General features: G+C 38.5%; 1 protein-coding gene across 6 annotated transcripts in view; it reads right to left on the bottom strand.

Annotated features, from left to right (window-relative positions):
• Positions 1–17,504, bottom strand: part of DSCAM (DS cell adhesion molecule) — an 855,708-nt gene that overhangs the window by 459,539 nt on the left and 378,665 nt on the right. The gene's annotated exons all lie outside the window — the stretch shown is intronic.

Raw genomic sequence — 17,504 nt, 5'->3', positions numbered from 1 at the left:
TTTTAAGAAACCCCAGAACTCTTCAAAAATACAGAGAAACAATTCATTGAAATCAGGAAACAATAAATGATCAATATTAGATATTCAGCAGTGAGACTGAAATTTTTTCTTAAAAAAAAAGCAAATACTGGAGCTAGAAAATACAATGGATGAGCAGAAAAATGCAATAGAAGTCATCAACAGTAGTGCTGATAAAGCAGAAAGAATCTGTGAACTTAAAGGCAGAAATTATATAAATAGAGCAGAAAAAAAGAAAGAAAGAATGAGAAAAATTGAAGGAAGTATACATGGAATTACATGACCAATTCAAGAAAGCAAATATTTGCATTATAGGAGTTTGAGGAGAAGAAGAGGAAGACTAAGAGGTAGAACACTTAGTTAAAAAACTAATAGAAACTTTCCAAATCTAGGGAAAGATATAAATACACAGGTACAGAAAGGTTCAATCAGATTCAATGCAAGCAAGACCACACCAACACATATTATAATCAAACCATTAAAAATCACAGACAGAGAGGAGCCTGAAAACAGCAAGAGAAAATAAGCAAATCAAAAATAAGTTCCAATAAAGCTAGCAGCAGATTCCTCAGCAGAAACCTTACAAGCCAGGAGGAGGTGGGATAATATATGCAGAATGCTATAAGAAAAAACTGCCAATTCAACAAAGTTGTCCTTCAGAAAAGGACATAACTTTAATTGTATACAAAATCTCTACACTTTTACTCTTGCCAACACTTATATTTTTCATGTCAAAATTTTACATTTTTAAATATTGGCTTATTATTAGGAGAAATAAAGGAAGAATAAAGATTGTCCCAGGAAAACATCAAGCTGACACAGCTCATCACCACTAGACCCCTTTTAGAAGAAATAATAAGGGAGTTCTACAGGCTGAAAGAACAAGACAAAAATATATGAAAGTTAAAACTCAGTATAAGTAAATGGTAAAATTAAGTATACTCTAATACTGTAATGGTAGTATGTAAATTGCTTACATCTTTAGTATGAACGTTAAAAGACAAAACCATTAAAAATAATATTAGCTACAACAATTTATTAAGAAATATGCAATATTAAAAGATACAAATTGTGTGACATCAAAAATAGAATATATATATATATATGTATAAACTGTTGGGCAAAGTGAAAAGTGTAGCTTTTGTATGCTATTAAAGTTTTGTCATTAGTTGCTTAAAATAGCCTGTTTAACTATAAGCCACCTATGTAATCCTCACAGTAATCATAAAGCAAAAACCTATAGTAGACACACAAAGATAAAAAGTAAAGGATCAAAGCATACCACTAAAGAAAAATCACCTAATCACAAAGGAAGATAGCAAGAGATGAAGAAAGAAACAAAGGATCTACAAAACAACCAGAAAGCCAGTAACAAAGTGACACTAGGCTGGGTGTGGTGGCTCATGCCTATAATCCTAGCACTTTGGGAGGCCGAGGCAGGTGGATCACAAGGTCAGGAGATCAAGACCATTCTGGCTAACATGGTGAAACCCCATCTCTACTAAAAATACAAAAAATTAGCCAGGCATGGTGGTGGATGCCTTTAGTACCAGCTACTCAGGAGGCTGAGGCAGAAGAATGGTGTGAACCCAGGAAGTGGAGCTTGCAGTGAGCCGAGATCGTGCCACTGCACTCCAGCCTGGGCGACAGAGCGAGACTCCATCTCAAAAAAAAAAAAAAAAAAAAAGGGGGGGGCACTATTTACAATTTACCTATTTACAATTACCTTGAATGTAAATGGACTAAATTTTACAACAAAAAGACACAGAGTGGCTAAGTGGATTTAAAAAGAAACACAACATGACCCAACTATCTGCTGCTTGTAAGACACTCACTTCACATTTAAGGACATGCATAGACTGAAAGGCCATATTTCTTAACAAATATAGGGAGATTGAAATCACATCAGATATCTTTTCCAACCACAATGGTATGAAACTAGAAATCAGTAACAGGAGAAATTCTGGAAGATTCACACATACATGGAAATTAAACAACATGCTCCTGAACGATCAATGGGTCAAAGAAGAAATTAATAGGACATTTTTTAAGTCTAAATTTTAAGTACTAAAATATCATTGAGACTAATGAAAACAGAGACAGTGTATCAAAACTTATAGGATGTAGCAAAAGTAGTTCTCAGAAAGAAGCTTTTAGCAAAAAACTTTTAAATTAAAAAAAGAAAAGATGATTTCAAATAACCTAAAGTTACACTTCAAGGAACAAGAAAAAGGAAAACAAACTAAGCTCAAAATTGGTAGAAGGGAGGAAATAATAAAGGTCAGAACCAACACAAATAAAATAGAACTAGAAAAACAATAGAAAAGATCAACAAAACTAAAGTTGGTTTTTTTTTCAAAAATACAATCAACAAACCATTAGCTAGACTAAGAAAAAAAGAAGACAAAATCAGAAATAAAAGGAGAAACATCACACCTGATACAACAGAAATATGAAGGATTATAAAAAGCTAATATGAACAGTTATACACCAACAAATTGGATAATATAAAAGAAACAGACAAATTTCTAGACACATACAACTTACCAAGACTGAATCATGAATAAAACAATCTGAACAGATCACAGATGAGTAACAAGATTGAGTCCACAGTAAAAAGACTCTAATCTCTAATCAAGGAAAACCAAGGACCTGATGGCTTCACTGATAAATTCTATGAAACATTGAAGAACTAATCCTAATCTTCCCCAAATTCTTTCAAAAAGTTTAAGAGGTGAAACTTGCAACTCATTTAACAAGGCCGGCATTACCCTGATACCAAAGTCAGACAGAAAAGAAAATTGCAGGCCCGTATCCTAGCAAACCAAATGCAACAGCACACTAAAAAGGCTATTCACCATGATCAGTACAATTGGTCCCTAGGATGGAAGAATGGTTCAATATATGCAAATCAATACACGTGATGCACCACATTACCAGAATGAAGGGAAAACCCACGTGCATCTCAATAGATGCAGAAAAGGCTTTTGACGAAATTCAAAATTCTTTCATGATAAAAATTCTCAACAAATTAGGTATAGAAAGAATGTCGCTCAATACACTAAAGGGCGTATGTGACAAACCCAAAGCTAACATTGTACACGATGATGAAAAATTGAAAGTTTTCCTCTAACATCAGGAAGAAAATAACTACGCCCACTCTTGTCCCTTCTGTTCAACTTCTCTGGAAGTCCTAACCAGAGAAATTAGGAAAAAGAAAGGAATTAAAAACATCCAAATTGGAAAAAAAAAGAAGTTAAATTGTCACTGTTTGCAGGCTACGTATCTTTTATGTAGAAAATTCTAAATACTCTACCACAAAACTGTTAGAACTAATAAATAAATACAATAAAATTGCAGAATACAAAATCAACACATAAAATTAGTAGCATATTTATACTCTAACAATGAACTATCCAAAAAAGTTACCAAGATAATAGTCCCACTTTTTACAGCTGCCAAAAATTAGTAAAATATCTGGGAATAAGTTTAACCAAGGAGGTGAAAAATCTGTACACTAAAAACTATGATACTGTTAAAAGAAATGTAAGAAAATACAAATAAATTGAAAAATATTCTATGTTTATGGATTAGAATAATTAATGTTGTTATGATGTCCATATTACCCAAAGTGATCTACAGATTCAATGCACTCCTTATCAAAATGGCATTTTTCAAAGAAATAGAAAAAAAAATCATAAAATGTATATGGAACCCCATAAGACCCCCAAATAGCAAAGCAATCTTGAGCAAAAGAACAAGCTGGAAGCATCACACTTCTTGCCTCCAAAATATATACAAAGCTACAGTAACCAAAACAGATGGTACTGGCATAGAAACAGATACACAGACCAGTTGAACAGAATACAGAATAGAGAGCCCAGAAACAAATCCACACATTTACAGTCAATAGATTTTCAACAAAGGTGCCAGGAACACACATTAAGGAAAGAAGAGTCTTAAACAAATGATTCTGGGAAAACAATATCCACATGCAGAAGAATGAAATTAGATCCTTATCTCACACCATATACAAAAATCAACTCAAAATGGATTATGCACTTAAACATAAGACTTGAAGTAAATACAGAGGAAAGACTCCATAATATTGATCTTGGCAGTGAATCTAGGATATGACCCTAAAAGCACAGGCAACAAACATAGACAACTAGATTTTATCAACCTAAAAAGCTTCTGCACAGCAATGAAGACAATCAGCAAAGAGAACCTAAGGAACAAGAGAATATATTTTCAAGCCATATGTCTGATAAGGGATTAATATCTAAAAGATATAAGGAATGCAAACAGCTCAATAGCAAGGAAACAAATAGCCTAATTTAAAAAATGGGCAAAGAACCTGAATAGACATTTCTCAAAATAGGACATTCAAAAGGTCAATCGATTGGGAGGCCGAGACGGACAGATCACGAGGTCAGGAGATCGAGACCATCCTGGCTAACACGGTGAAACCCCGTCTCTACTAAAAAAATACAAAAAACTAGCCAGGCGAGGTGGCAGGCGCCTGTAGTCCCAGCTACTCGGGAGGCTGAGGCAGGAGAATGGCGGGAACCCGGGAGGCGGAGCTTGCAATGAGCTGAGATCCGGCCACTGCACTCCAGCCTGGGCCACAGAGCGAGACTCCATCTCAAAAAAAAAAAAAAAAAAAAAAAATACAAAAAACTAGCCGGGCGTAGTGGCGGATGCCTGTAGTCCCAGCTACTCCGGAGGCTGAGGCAGGAGAATGGCGTGAACCTGGGAGGCGGAGCTTGCAGTGAGCTGAGATCCGGCCACTGCACTCCAGCCTGGGCGACAGAGCGAGACTCCGTCTCAAAAAAAAAAAAAAAAAAAAGTCAATCGATACATGAAAAAATGCTCAACATCATTCATCACCAGGAAAACGGAAATTCAAACCACAATGAGATGTCACCTCATACTTATTAGGATGGCTGTGATCAAAAAGACAAAAGATAATAAGTATTGGTGAGGATGTGTATCAAAGGGAACCCTAGCACTCTGTTGGTGGGAATTTACATTGGTACAGCCATTTGGGGAAACATTATAGAGGTTCCTCAAAAAATCAGCGATAGAACTACCCTATTATCCAGTAATTCCACTACTGGATATATATCAAAAGGCTATGAATTAAATCAGTATATGGAAGACATATCTCCTCCCCCATGTTCATTGCAGCATTAGTCACAATAGACAAAAATTAGAATCAACCTAAATGTCAACAGAAGAATAAAGAAAATGTGATATATATACACAAGTAAATACTATTCAGCTTTACAAAAAAGGAAATTCTGTCATTTGAAACATGGCTAAGCTTGGAGGACATTATGTTAAGTAAAATAAGCCAGACACAGAATGACAAATACTGCTTGATCTCATATGTGAAATCTAAAAGAATTAAATTCATAGAAGTAGTGAGTAGAATGGTGGTTTCCAGGGGTTGGGGACAGGGGTGGGGGAGTTGGGGAGATGTTGGTCAAAGGAGACAAAATTTCAGTTAGACAGAAGGAATAAGTTCAAGAGATCTATCCTACAAAATGATGACTACAATTAATAGCAATGTATTGTATTCCTGAAAAGCCCTGAGACTAAATTTGAAGTGCTCTGAGCATAAAAGTAAGTATATTCAGTAATGTATAGGTTAATTAGCTCAATTTAGCCATTTCCCAATGTATACATATAAGAAAACATCCTGTTGTACATAATAAATATATATATGTCAATATACAAATAAATTAATTAGTTTAAAAATAAAGTTAATTGGGATTGCTTTTCATAAAGATCAGTTTGCATACATTTGCCTGTGCAGAGTTTTGCATCACTAAATGGAAGCTGATTTCTAACTTGTATTTCCAGCTATGAGAACTGCTATGTTGGGATCGGTCAAGATAACATGGATTTTGAAACCACTAAAATTATGAAATATGAAGCACTGGATTTCCAAAGAGGAGTATAATCCAACATATTCATCAAAGTCTAGCACACGGTATGTTGCAAAATAAAGTGTTAAGAGTATGGATTTTGGCATTAGACAGATCTGGGTTTCAAATTCTGCATAGGTCATAACCTTTCTGTGTCTTGGTTTTCCTCATTTATAAAATGGGAATAATAACTCAGTGTCATTGGGCTGCTTAAATGTTTGACACAGTGCCTCCTTCAAAATGGGAGTTCAGGACACATCTCATTTTGTTACCAGGAGGAATTACTATTGTCATTTGTATATGAAGGCAACAGTGACCCACCATTACCAGCTGAGCTGAGTAACCTTAAACAGCTCACTGGATTGCAGTGAGCTTTAGTTTCTCTAAAAATGGGAATACTCCCCGCCTGCTCTGCAGGACTGAGGACTAAACAAAGCAATGCATATTAAAAAAACACACAATGGCTGGCCCATAGGCTTCCCTTTCTGCTGTAGATGGGTATTTTAGACACAACTTCCCTAGGACCGGAAGAAAGGTGGTAGAAACTGACTTCTGCATAAACCAGCAAGATTATCAAAACAGCTGCCTGGCATTGTTCAGGATTTATAAGCACATCTATTTCACATATACCTATGTAAATATGGATATATATAGAGAGTATGTATATATAATATGTATATATGCACTATGTATGCATAATGTATGTGTGTATGTATATGTGTGTGTGTATATATACACCACTGACAGATATATGAGAGAAAAAATATGGCACATATTAAAAGAGAGTAATAAAACATTCTTACAATTCTCAAATAGAATTTTAGAATCTACAGAATTTCTCAATGCTAAGAGGGGAGATTAAACACAAGAGAATTTCTCATTACAGCAACGTAATATGCAGTTCATTCTTTATCATGTAAGATAGTTGGAGCTATAAATAATGCCTTGTAGTATGAGTAATAATTCCTGAAAAAAATTAACTGGAATGAAGCAGGTTTTTAATACAGTATTCAATGAAACTATCTAAATTTACCTAAGCTAGAAACAGACTACTTTGAAATAAGTGTATGAATACTCATGGACTATAAAAGATTGAAAAGATTACTATTTTATCTGTTTATGTGGTCATATACCACAATAGAGTAAAACACAATATGTCAAATATCTAGACAGCTATTGAGGAACCTAGCTCAATAATACAAGTGATCCGAGCCACAAGATTAAACCGTTCTGACACAAATAGTCCATCTCTTCACAGGTTTCTCTCTTGCTCTTTGAATACCTCAATCAGACATTCAGATTAAAGCAAACAAAAAAAACCGAAACTCTACTACATATAGGATGATAGCAGCCAGAACCTTCCAATCTGTGCCAGCCTCTAGATGAAAGATCTCAGTTCTTATCTAAGAAGGCACTCAGCAGCAATGCATGTGTCCCATTTACCATGTGGGACAAACCACGACCCAACGTGCCCGTTAAGTTTCTGGGGAAAGTTTAAGAAATAATTAGGGAATTTAACTTTACTTTTCTCTTGCTCTTTTCCAAACCATATCTAAGACAGCTGGGTTAAAGAAGCAGAAATGCAATTAAATTTAGCAAATATTTTTTGAGAACTTTTTAGATGCATAGAAGGAAGTCATCCAAGTGTCTGCTGGAGGTGAAGATCTGAGCACCCTTTTTTTTTTTGGAGACAGAGTCTCACTCTGTCACCCAGGATGGAGTGCAGTGATGCAATCTCGGCTCCCTGCAACCCCCGCCTCCCGGATTCAGTGATTCTCCTGCCTCAGCCTCCTGAGTAGATGGGACTACAGGCACCCACCATCCTGCCCAGCTCATTTTTTGTATTTTTAGTCGAGTCGGGGTTTCACCATGTTGGCTAGGATGGTCTAGACCTCCTGACCTTGCGATCCACCCGCCTCAGCCTCCCAAAGTGCTGGGATTACAGGCGTGAGCCACTGTGCCCAGCCAAGCACCCTTAGGAAGAAAACTCCAGCAGCACTGGGAGGGAGGAGGAGAAAGGGGAGATTGCAGGAAGAAAGTCTCAGGACAACACATGATTTGCGTGTTTTTGCCTTTTTCCTAAATATTTATGAAATACTTTCTAAATATTTTGTTAAGTTTTCTGAAGAAAGGCCTTTTAATACATATTTTATAAATACAGGATTTATGTCTTGTTTTATGAGGAACATGGACATTCTAGTAATAAATTGCTCATTTCTGCAGTCTATGTCTTTTGTCTTTCAACTAATTAACACTCCTGTTTCTATTAATTTTTCTAGAAACCTTCCAGGAATAAATATCTGTTTTAAAAGAGAGGTTAAGTGACCAGCAAGACCTCACTATTGAATGACACAGCAAAATGTCAATTTAACCATTTTCTTTCCAAATCTTACTTTTCTTTTTCTAATTCACATCTTCGTGGATGCAGATTGTACTCTTGACCTTAGAGATCTACATCATATTCTCTAGCATATTAGAGCTCTAGAAGGGAAGAGATGGCACCTTCAAGCTCAATCATTGGAGGAGAATCTAATAAAGGGGTAATTTACAAAGCCAGTGCAGTACCCAGGGGCTAATAGCAGCTCGAAACTGTGATCTTCCCTAGGCATGGAGGGTTAGTGGGCGGAAGTGATTTCAGAGCAACCTGAATGGGAAAGAGCAGGTGAAACAAAATCAACTCTCTAACAATACTGCTCTTCTCCCCTGTAGTCTCCTGCTGATGCCTCCCATTGTGGAACCCAGTTGGAAGCCCATGACCAGGGAGCCCATTGAGGCGGCCAGCCTCCTGGGGCTCAGAGCAGGGTGAACACAGGGGATGAGTGGGCTTGGAGAGGCACATGGTAGGTATGCAGCACAAGGCTTCTCTTCTTAAAAAGAGCAAGCTCAAAGATAATTTCATTTGCAGAGATACTCCACACAATATCTATTACTGCAAATATTACTTCATACAGCCTAAAGGTAGAATTAGTAGTCTCTTCTCAGTAGGGTTACCATATTTAGCTAATACAGGACACCACTTAAATCTAAATTTTAGTTACATAATGCCTAATTTTTAGTATAAGTATGCTCCACACAATATTTGGGATATGCTCACACTAAACATTATGTTTTGTTTATCAGGAATTCAAATTGAACTGGGCATCCTGTATTTTATGTGACAACCCCACCTCTTTGTATATTAAAATATATATTCTTCAAATCATATTTGAAGTATTGTTATTACTTCTGTCCCAAAGACCATAGAAGATGAGCTTCTACCCAGGTGTGTTATATTTAGTATTATTTCTGTGAGTTTCATATTTGTGCTCCCCTTTTCAATCTATGTCTTGAGTCCTCCATTTTTAAAAATCATGCTCCCTATTTTTATTCATTGTGAATAATGAACAAAGACTGTCTCCACAGAGAATGTACTGATTTTACTGAGGTCATTCATGAGCTGCCTCTTTTCTCATGAGAATACATTTTTAAAGGCATTAATCTTAGTTCTCATTTATTTTTTGTTTTGAGACAGAGTTTTGCTCTTGTTGCCCAGGTTGGAGTGCAGTGGCGCGATCTCAGCTCACAGCAACCTCCACCTCCCGGGTACAAGCGATTCTCCTGTCTCAGCCTCCCGAGTAGCTGAGATTACAGGCATGCACCACCACGCCCAGCTAATTTTTGTATTTTTAGTAGAGACAGGGTTTCACCATGTTGGTCAGGCTGGTCCCAAACTCCCGACCTCAGGTGATCCGCCCGCCTCAGCCTCCCAAAGTGCTGGGATTACAGGTGTGAGCCACCGTGCCCGGCCTAAGCTTAACATTCTGTTGCAAGGCTGTGAAGTTTTCTCATGTACCTTTTGTGTATAAATGGGAAGAACGAATTTTTCAAATGAATCTTGATTTATGAATCTTCAGCATATTTCTAAGGCTAAGAAACATATGAATCTGTAGAAACCAATACAAGTACAAATAAGACGGTGGCTCCATCGCTTCAAAGGATTCTAGGGGGTTACTGAAGGAAAGGTAATTTCTTGGATGGATTAGCGTGGAGCATTTAAAATGCTGGCACCCTTCCTCACCTGGTCCAGAGTGGGGCTGCTGAGAGGGAAGCAGCTGTCCGCATGGCCAGGGCTGGACGGAGCAGAAAGGAGCTGGGAGGATGTAAGGGTGCAGAGATGCTGTCCGCTTCTCCCTGCTGTTTACTTTCTTGCAGCTCCTCAGTTGATTCCTATCTCACTCAAAAGAAAGCCCAGAATCCTTACAGGACTTTTCATGGCCTGGCCTCTCAGATCCCCTCTCCTCCCCTTCTTATCTGCTTTCAGAAATTCCAGCACCCCTGACCTTCTCACTGGTCCTGAATTTCCCAGCCATGACAGAGTTTGTGCACTAACTCTTCCTTCTGTTTCCCCATTTTCACCAGCCTCAGCCACTCACTTCCCTGTAACCTATGGGCTCTCTATGTCTAGCACCACCCTCGTCATCCTTCGATGTTTAACCTACTTTATTTTTCTTCTGGGCATTGATAACTGCTTCCTGAATACAGTTATTTGTCTTTCTTCCTTGCTATAGAATATAAGTTTCATGAGAACAGCAATTTTTGTCTTTTTGGTTTTTGCCTGTTGTTGTATAGCTAGTGCCTATAGTACAGTCCCCAGCACAGGATAGATACCCCCAAAATAGATGTAAAGTATTCATCCTCCTGTGATATCACACTATGGATTTATTCTACAGATATACGTGGTGTATTCACCAGACAGTTTTGCAAATGGCTAGTACTTGAGGTTCACTTCCATCTTATTGAGAAAACTAGACCTTTCATTTCTTTTCTTTTATTTAAAAAAAATAGCTAAAATCTAATTGTGTTGAAGTTGGGTGCTGTCACCATCAAAGTCTAGTATCTTGCCATGTTGATGGGCAGCCAGTCCATCCCATCTTTTTGCTCATTTGATTTCACCCCTAATATATATTACCACTTTGGAGTTTTACAGATGGTCTTGCCGGTTCTCCAACAATTCAAACTCACTGCATTTTTCGAAGATGATTGATTAGTCTTTGCTCCCTACATTGAAAAGGGTATTTGACATCTGCTGACCCTTTTATCTACATGCCACTATACTCCTTCAGTCTTGTCATATCATTTCTACTCTTATTTTTTATAAAAATGTTTGCATTAATTGAAGCCTTGAGAATCTTGTTCTCAATATGTCACCCTCTTAGTTTATGTGCATCATAAACCAAACTGGGCTGGGTGTGGTGGCTCATGTCTATAATGCTAGAACTTTTGGGAGGCCAAGGCAGGAGGATCACATGAGCCCAGGAGTTCGAAACCAGCCTGGGCAACATAGTGAAACCCTGGCTCTACAAAAAATAGAAAAATTAGCAAGCCATGGTGGTGTGTGCCTGTAGTCCCAGCTACTCAGGAAGCTGAGGTGGGAAGACCACTTGAGCCTTGGAGGCTTAAGCCTGGGAGGTGGAAGTTGCAGTAAGCTATGAATATGCCACTGTACTCCAGTCTGGGCTGCAAAGCAAGACTTTGTAACACACACACACACACACTCCAAACTGGCCCCAAGCACAAGGCAGATCAGTCCTATCAGTAGCTCAATCAACGCCTTTTAGATCTACTTAGAAATGTACCAAATATTCATCCCTAATGCCCCTACAGCATTTTATAATTTATAAGAAATATTTGCTATATGTTATTTAGTCTTCACAGTAGACCTATGACAGATCGTTTTTCCAATTTTCCAGATAAGGAAACTTGTCAGGTTGATAGGGGTTTAGGCAAAGCTGAGGGCACTACCAAACTCCAGGGGCAGCTATTCCCTCCCTTGCTATTCGGAGGCTGTGCATGATGTCCCTGGTTTTAAGTGACTCGGTCATGAATTACTTCAGTGGGAAGGCAGTGGTGTAGGACCCAGAATCTAAGTCATTTTTCTTGACTGTCACCGGTTCTTTTACACAAGATGAAAGGATCCCGTAAACAAACTTTCCAAGATCAAGGTATCCTGCTCGGGACCTGCCCCACCGACCCAGGTACCCCTTATGACATTCTATTTTCCATATCGTCCAGCAAAACTGGTTCCATGAGTATTTTAATGTTATGCTAACTCATTCCAGAAATTTTCTGGGGGACTTGTGCACACAGACACAGTGTGGGCTTTGTGATATAACCTATCTACGAGACGCCCTAGGATCGTGCAGTGTTAGGGCTGGCAGGAACCACACGGCTGTCAAGGACCAAATGGGTTCCAAGTATATGGGGTATGGGGTGATATCTCAGAGACTAGGAATTCATTGGGTAAGTATAGTTCATGTTACAGACACTTCAAGATTATATAACAATGGGCCATTTAAAATATTATTTCATATTAAACTAAACACATATAATGTGGCAAAGGATAAAATATCCACATGACTTTTCAAGACAACCCAAGTTTAACAGACAGGTTAAGCTGGCAATGGGCTGCTTTGGGCAAATCCCAAACCCTCTGGGGTTTTATGTTACGCTCTCCTTAGGCACAGGTAGATTGAAAGATTTAAGAAAAACTCAAACTCATCAATTAGCAGGTGAATAAAGCTTAGGGCCCAGACAAGATAAATGACTCATAAAGTTGTTAGAATTATTTGGAGAACTAGGCAGCCATGTCTCACATGCTTTCTATAAGATAATATGCCCAGTGTCTGAATTGGATAAGTGCCTGGGGGTGAATTGGCTGGAGCATGTGAAAAGGTGGTATTAGTGACTAGGAATGCCATAACAAGACACTGCAAACTGAGTGGTTTGAACAACATTTCTGGGGGCTAGGATTCTGAGACCAAGGTACCTGCAGGGCCTTGCTTTCTTTGAAGATGCTGGGGAAAGATGTGACCCAGACTTCTCTCCCAGCTTCAGGTAGTTTTTGACTTGCGGCAGCATAACTCCAGTCTTCACAGAGTGTTGCCAGTATGTGTGCATCTGTGTCTATGTCCACATTTCCCCTCTTTATAAGGGAACAAGTCATATTGGATTAAGGGCTCACCCTTCTACAGTATGACCTAATCATAACTAATTATATCAGCAACAACCCTATTTCCAAATAAGGTCACTTTCAGAGACATGGGAGGGGGGTTAGGACTTCACATACATAAATTTTGAGTGGGACAACATTTAACCCATAACAAAGGTCAACTCTATATTGACCTAAATTCAATGACCCAGGGGGTTCTGAGCATTGATAACATATTTCAAAGACCAAGATGAGCCTGTTTGGTGCCTTTTAAAGTTCAAAATTAGCAACTTACTATAACTTCAAAATTTACTGCAACCACATAGTCTAAGACTTTAACTTGATATCTGTGCAAAAAATTTTAAGAGTATACTTTTTGAAAATTTGCCAGTCCTCGGTTAAAATAAACAGGAACAAAAGCAATGCAGGTTTGATCTAACTGCCCCTAACAGAGGAGAGATCCATTTGCTAGTGCTGCATTATCAAAGAAGACCTTTTAGAGATTCCTAAATATTAATTAAGTGATAAGCAAAACATAGAAAAATCTCAGTCTTTGTTGAGTTAACTCATTTCTTATTTTAGGGCTCAGGAGTTAGATTTACTTTCATCATACGTTCCTACGTTAGGGTTGAAGGGGTTTGTTACAACTGAATACTTAGGACCTGGTCTGTAGAAGGCATTTAGAGACTGTGCTCCTTGTCTGGCTTCAGTGATATTTCATTTTCTGCTCATGTCCATGCATGCAGATGACACCTGGCACCCCTCCATGGCCTACAGCAACCATCTTCCAGCAGTAGAGTAATGAGGTATGTCTGTGAATTACTTCTTTTGAATTGTTTGTGGACCTTTTCTTATTTTATTGAAAACAGAAGTTCATAATGAGCAGACTGTTGAAAATGCTGCTTCATCTTCTAAGCACTATTAGCACATCTTCCCTCACAGTAAGCATGCCACCAAGAAATCAGTTGTAATTTCAAAGGAATAACTTATACCAATCAAACGCAAACTCAGTTTTCATATTTCTGTGATTCTGAGAAAAAAAAGGACTTTGAAAAATTATCTCTCAAAATAAATTTTGTCACACTGGAGTATTTAAATGAACAAAGATTTAACAAGGACTCATTATTCGGAGTAAAACTGATTCTCAGCAAAATGGCCATATTCATAGACTCTCAAATTCTACCTAAATTGACAGAATTATGGAATGCTACAGTGCATGGACTAGACAACAACAATCAGACTGCATGTGCTGCAGAGGAATAGATTGAGAGTGGGAGAAGTCCTACGTTTTGTCCAAGTCTATATAGAGATTAAGGCCCATGCTGAGGGAAAGCCAGACTTCCTGAGAACTAGGTTGGGAAAGTAAGACCGTGAAAGATCAAAAACATGAGGTCAGGAGATCAAGACCACCCTGGCTAACATGGTGAAATCCCATCTGTACTAAAAATACAAAAATTAGCTGGGCATGGCAGCAGGCGCCTGTAGTTCCAGCTACTCAGGAGGCTGAGGCAGGAGAATTGCTTGAACCTGGGAGGCAGAGCTTGCAGTGAGCTGAGATCGCGCCACTGCACTCCAGCCTGGGCAACAGAGCAAGACTCTGTCTCTCTCTATATATATGTTTTTATGACATACATTTGCTTTTATATTAACTTGTGTTAAAAAAAATGTATACTAGGGACTATGTATGTGTTTCTCTTCCTTTTAGCTATGTATGGTGGCTTAGTTTAAACTGAAAACACTAGGATATGACAAAACAGAAAAAAAAGACTTATTAATATTAGCAACTGCTATTTGCATTTAGAGAGCTGAGATGTAAAACTGCCTGTCTTGACCTTACTTTAGTCTTCAGTGTGTTTCCTAAAGGAGGATTTTGCTTGGAAAATGAGGTACTGTACACCAAGGTAGTGGGAATCAATTGTTTGTTTGTTTATTTCTGTTGCCCACGCTAGAGTGCAGTGGCGCGATCTCGGTTCACTGCAAGCTCCGCCTCCTGGGTTCACGCCATTCTCCTGCTTCAGCCTCCTGAGAAGCTGGGATTACAAGTGCCCACCACCACGCCCAGCTAGTTTTTTTTGTATTTTTTTTTTTTAGTAGAGATGGGGTTTCACTTGTTAGCCAGGCTGGTCTCGATCTGCTGACCTTGTGATCCACCCACCTCAGCCTCCCAAAGTGCTGGGATTACAGACATGAGCCACAGTGCCTGGCCGGCTAATGGATTATCAATCTTCTTTCCAGTTGCAGTGATTTTCTGATTTTGCTTTTGAATTGTATATATCTTGAAGAACTTAGAAAGTTTCTCATTCTTTCATATATCTAAGCCAGGGACTCTTAATCTGGGGCCTGTGTACTCTCTATGCATAAAATTCAGGAAGCTCCATGAAGCTGGGTGTAGGAAAAAATCCTTTCACTAACCTCTAACTGAAATTTAAAATTTAAAATTATTAATATAGGCAACAAACCATAGTAGTATTATTACTGTGACTTCATCATCAATAAAAATTACTAATATTTGCAAAATCACATTTCAGATATAGCTCTCTATACATTTTTATTGACACTAATAGCTTCTTAAAATTTGCTATAGACACAAATGTAGCATGTAATTTAATACATTAATCAAGAAGAACATTTCATACATCATGGATTTTATCTAATTTAATAACTATATTAGTTTATTATTGCTGCAGTAACAAATCACCGCAAACATGATGACATAAAAGAATACAAATGTATTGTCTACAGTTCTGTAGGCCATAAATCCAAAATGGTTCATGCTGGGCTAAAAGCAAGGGGTTTGGCAGCCTGTCTTCTTTCTAAAGACTCAAGGGGAGAATCTATTTCCTTATTTTTTCCAACTTCTAGAGTCTGCCCACATCCCTTAGTTCATGGTCTCCTTCCATCTTCAAAGCCAGCAATGGCCCCTTGAGCTTCCCATTGCATCACTCTGACACGGATCCTCCTGTCTCTTCCTTCTACTTTTAAGGACATTGGGTTCACCCAGATAATCCACAATAATTTCCTTATGTCAAAGACAGCTGGGTAGCAAACTTAATTCTATCTCCACCTTTAACTTCCCCTTGCCATGGAACACAACATATTCACAAGTCTGGCAACTAAAACAAGGGCATTTTTGGGGAGTCATAATTCTGCCTAACATATATATTAATAATAATTTGCTAAATTATTTCCTTTATAATATTATGTATATATATTTTTTTATTTAACAAAACTATCCTGAGGTGAGTTCCATGGGCTCCATGAGTTTGCCAGAGAGCTCTACGGCACACAGCCGGTTAAGAACCTCTCATTTGCGACAGTGATGCTGACAGCTAGAACCATAGCATTCTTCTAAGGAAACATCTGCCACAAAGTCACTTGCACATATTCTCTTTAATTCCTACTTCCCAATAATGTTACACAATAAAAAGATCTATTATGCTACTTTTACAGAAGAAGAAACCAGGTTTTGGTGAGTGATTTGCCAAAGGCCACACTGCTGATGGGCTGCAGGGCTAAATTCAAAGAGCACTCCACCGACCTTGGAGCTGAGACTCCCATTCTTCAAGTCTGCGGGCATTGCCCAGTATTCACTCACCGCCTGATATGCTTCGACCAAGAGGAAATTAGTACTGGATGAGTATCAGCCTACACTGTTTATTTCCCCTCTTATGGATGATCTGACCAGACTAGAAACGCTATCTTTGAAAAATGAACTCTAGCCACCTCTGTCCCCAGCTTTCCTGCATTATCAGAGAAAATCTTATTAACATGCACTTATAACAAGACTAGCACACGTCTCTCCCACCAACTGTTGCAGCTAGAATGAGCAAGTGAGCAGGTGCCAGTGCTATCAACGGGCTGTCGGATGCCAACTTCACGCTGTAGATCCGCTGATTTTTGGTGGGTTACCTACCACAGATAGCTACAAGAACTCTCAAACAAAAGTACACTGAAGATCTGGAACACAAATCTTTAAGTCATCGACATTAGTCTCTTTAATTGTAGGGCTTACTCAGGGTCCTATTTTCTCTGAATTTCTCAAGCCACAAAGACTAAGATCTAGCTCTGATTTTCACGTATTTGTTTGATTTGGTTTTGGTTTTAGTTGTAGCTGGATAGTATCTTCACTGTGCAACTTGGAACCGTATTTGACCTGGTAAAATTCAGGTCTGAATTGGCATTGATTTACTGCCATTGTGAATGGATGGTCATGGGTTATCATTGTAGTTGATCATTGCTGCTAGTTCACTGACTAGTGGAACATCTCTTCTAGGCTTTCAAAGGAAAGATGATATTGGATATTTCAAAAGAGCACCAGAACTCCCCAAACAGTGGCTCATAAACATTTCTGGTTGAACAAACCCATGGGACAAAATATCTCACCGTGACTCACTGTTCTATCTGGCCAGCCCTAGAAATGAACAGTCTGAGGCTTAGAACAGTGAGGGAAAGGGAAGAGAAGAGAAGAGGAAAGAGGAAGAGAGGATAAAAGAGTGAGGAATGAGCAGGGCGAGGAGAGAGGAGAAAGAGGATTTGTTTTTCACTCAGTAACACCAAGTCTGTACCAGGGATGTTGGCCGACTCCT

Source organism: Macaca fascicularis, chromosome 3, assembly GCF_037993035.2.
Source record: "Macaca fascicularis isolate 582-1 chromosome 3, T2T-MFA8v1.1".
Taxonomy (NCBI): domain Eukaryota; kingdom Metazoa; phylum Chordata; class Mammalia; order Primates; family Cercopithecidae; genus Macaca; species Macaca fascicularis.
This window is presented reverse-complemented; position numbering and strand designations above follow the sequence as displayed.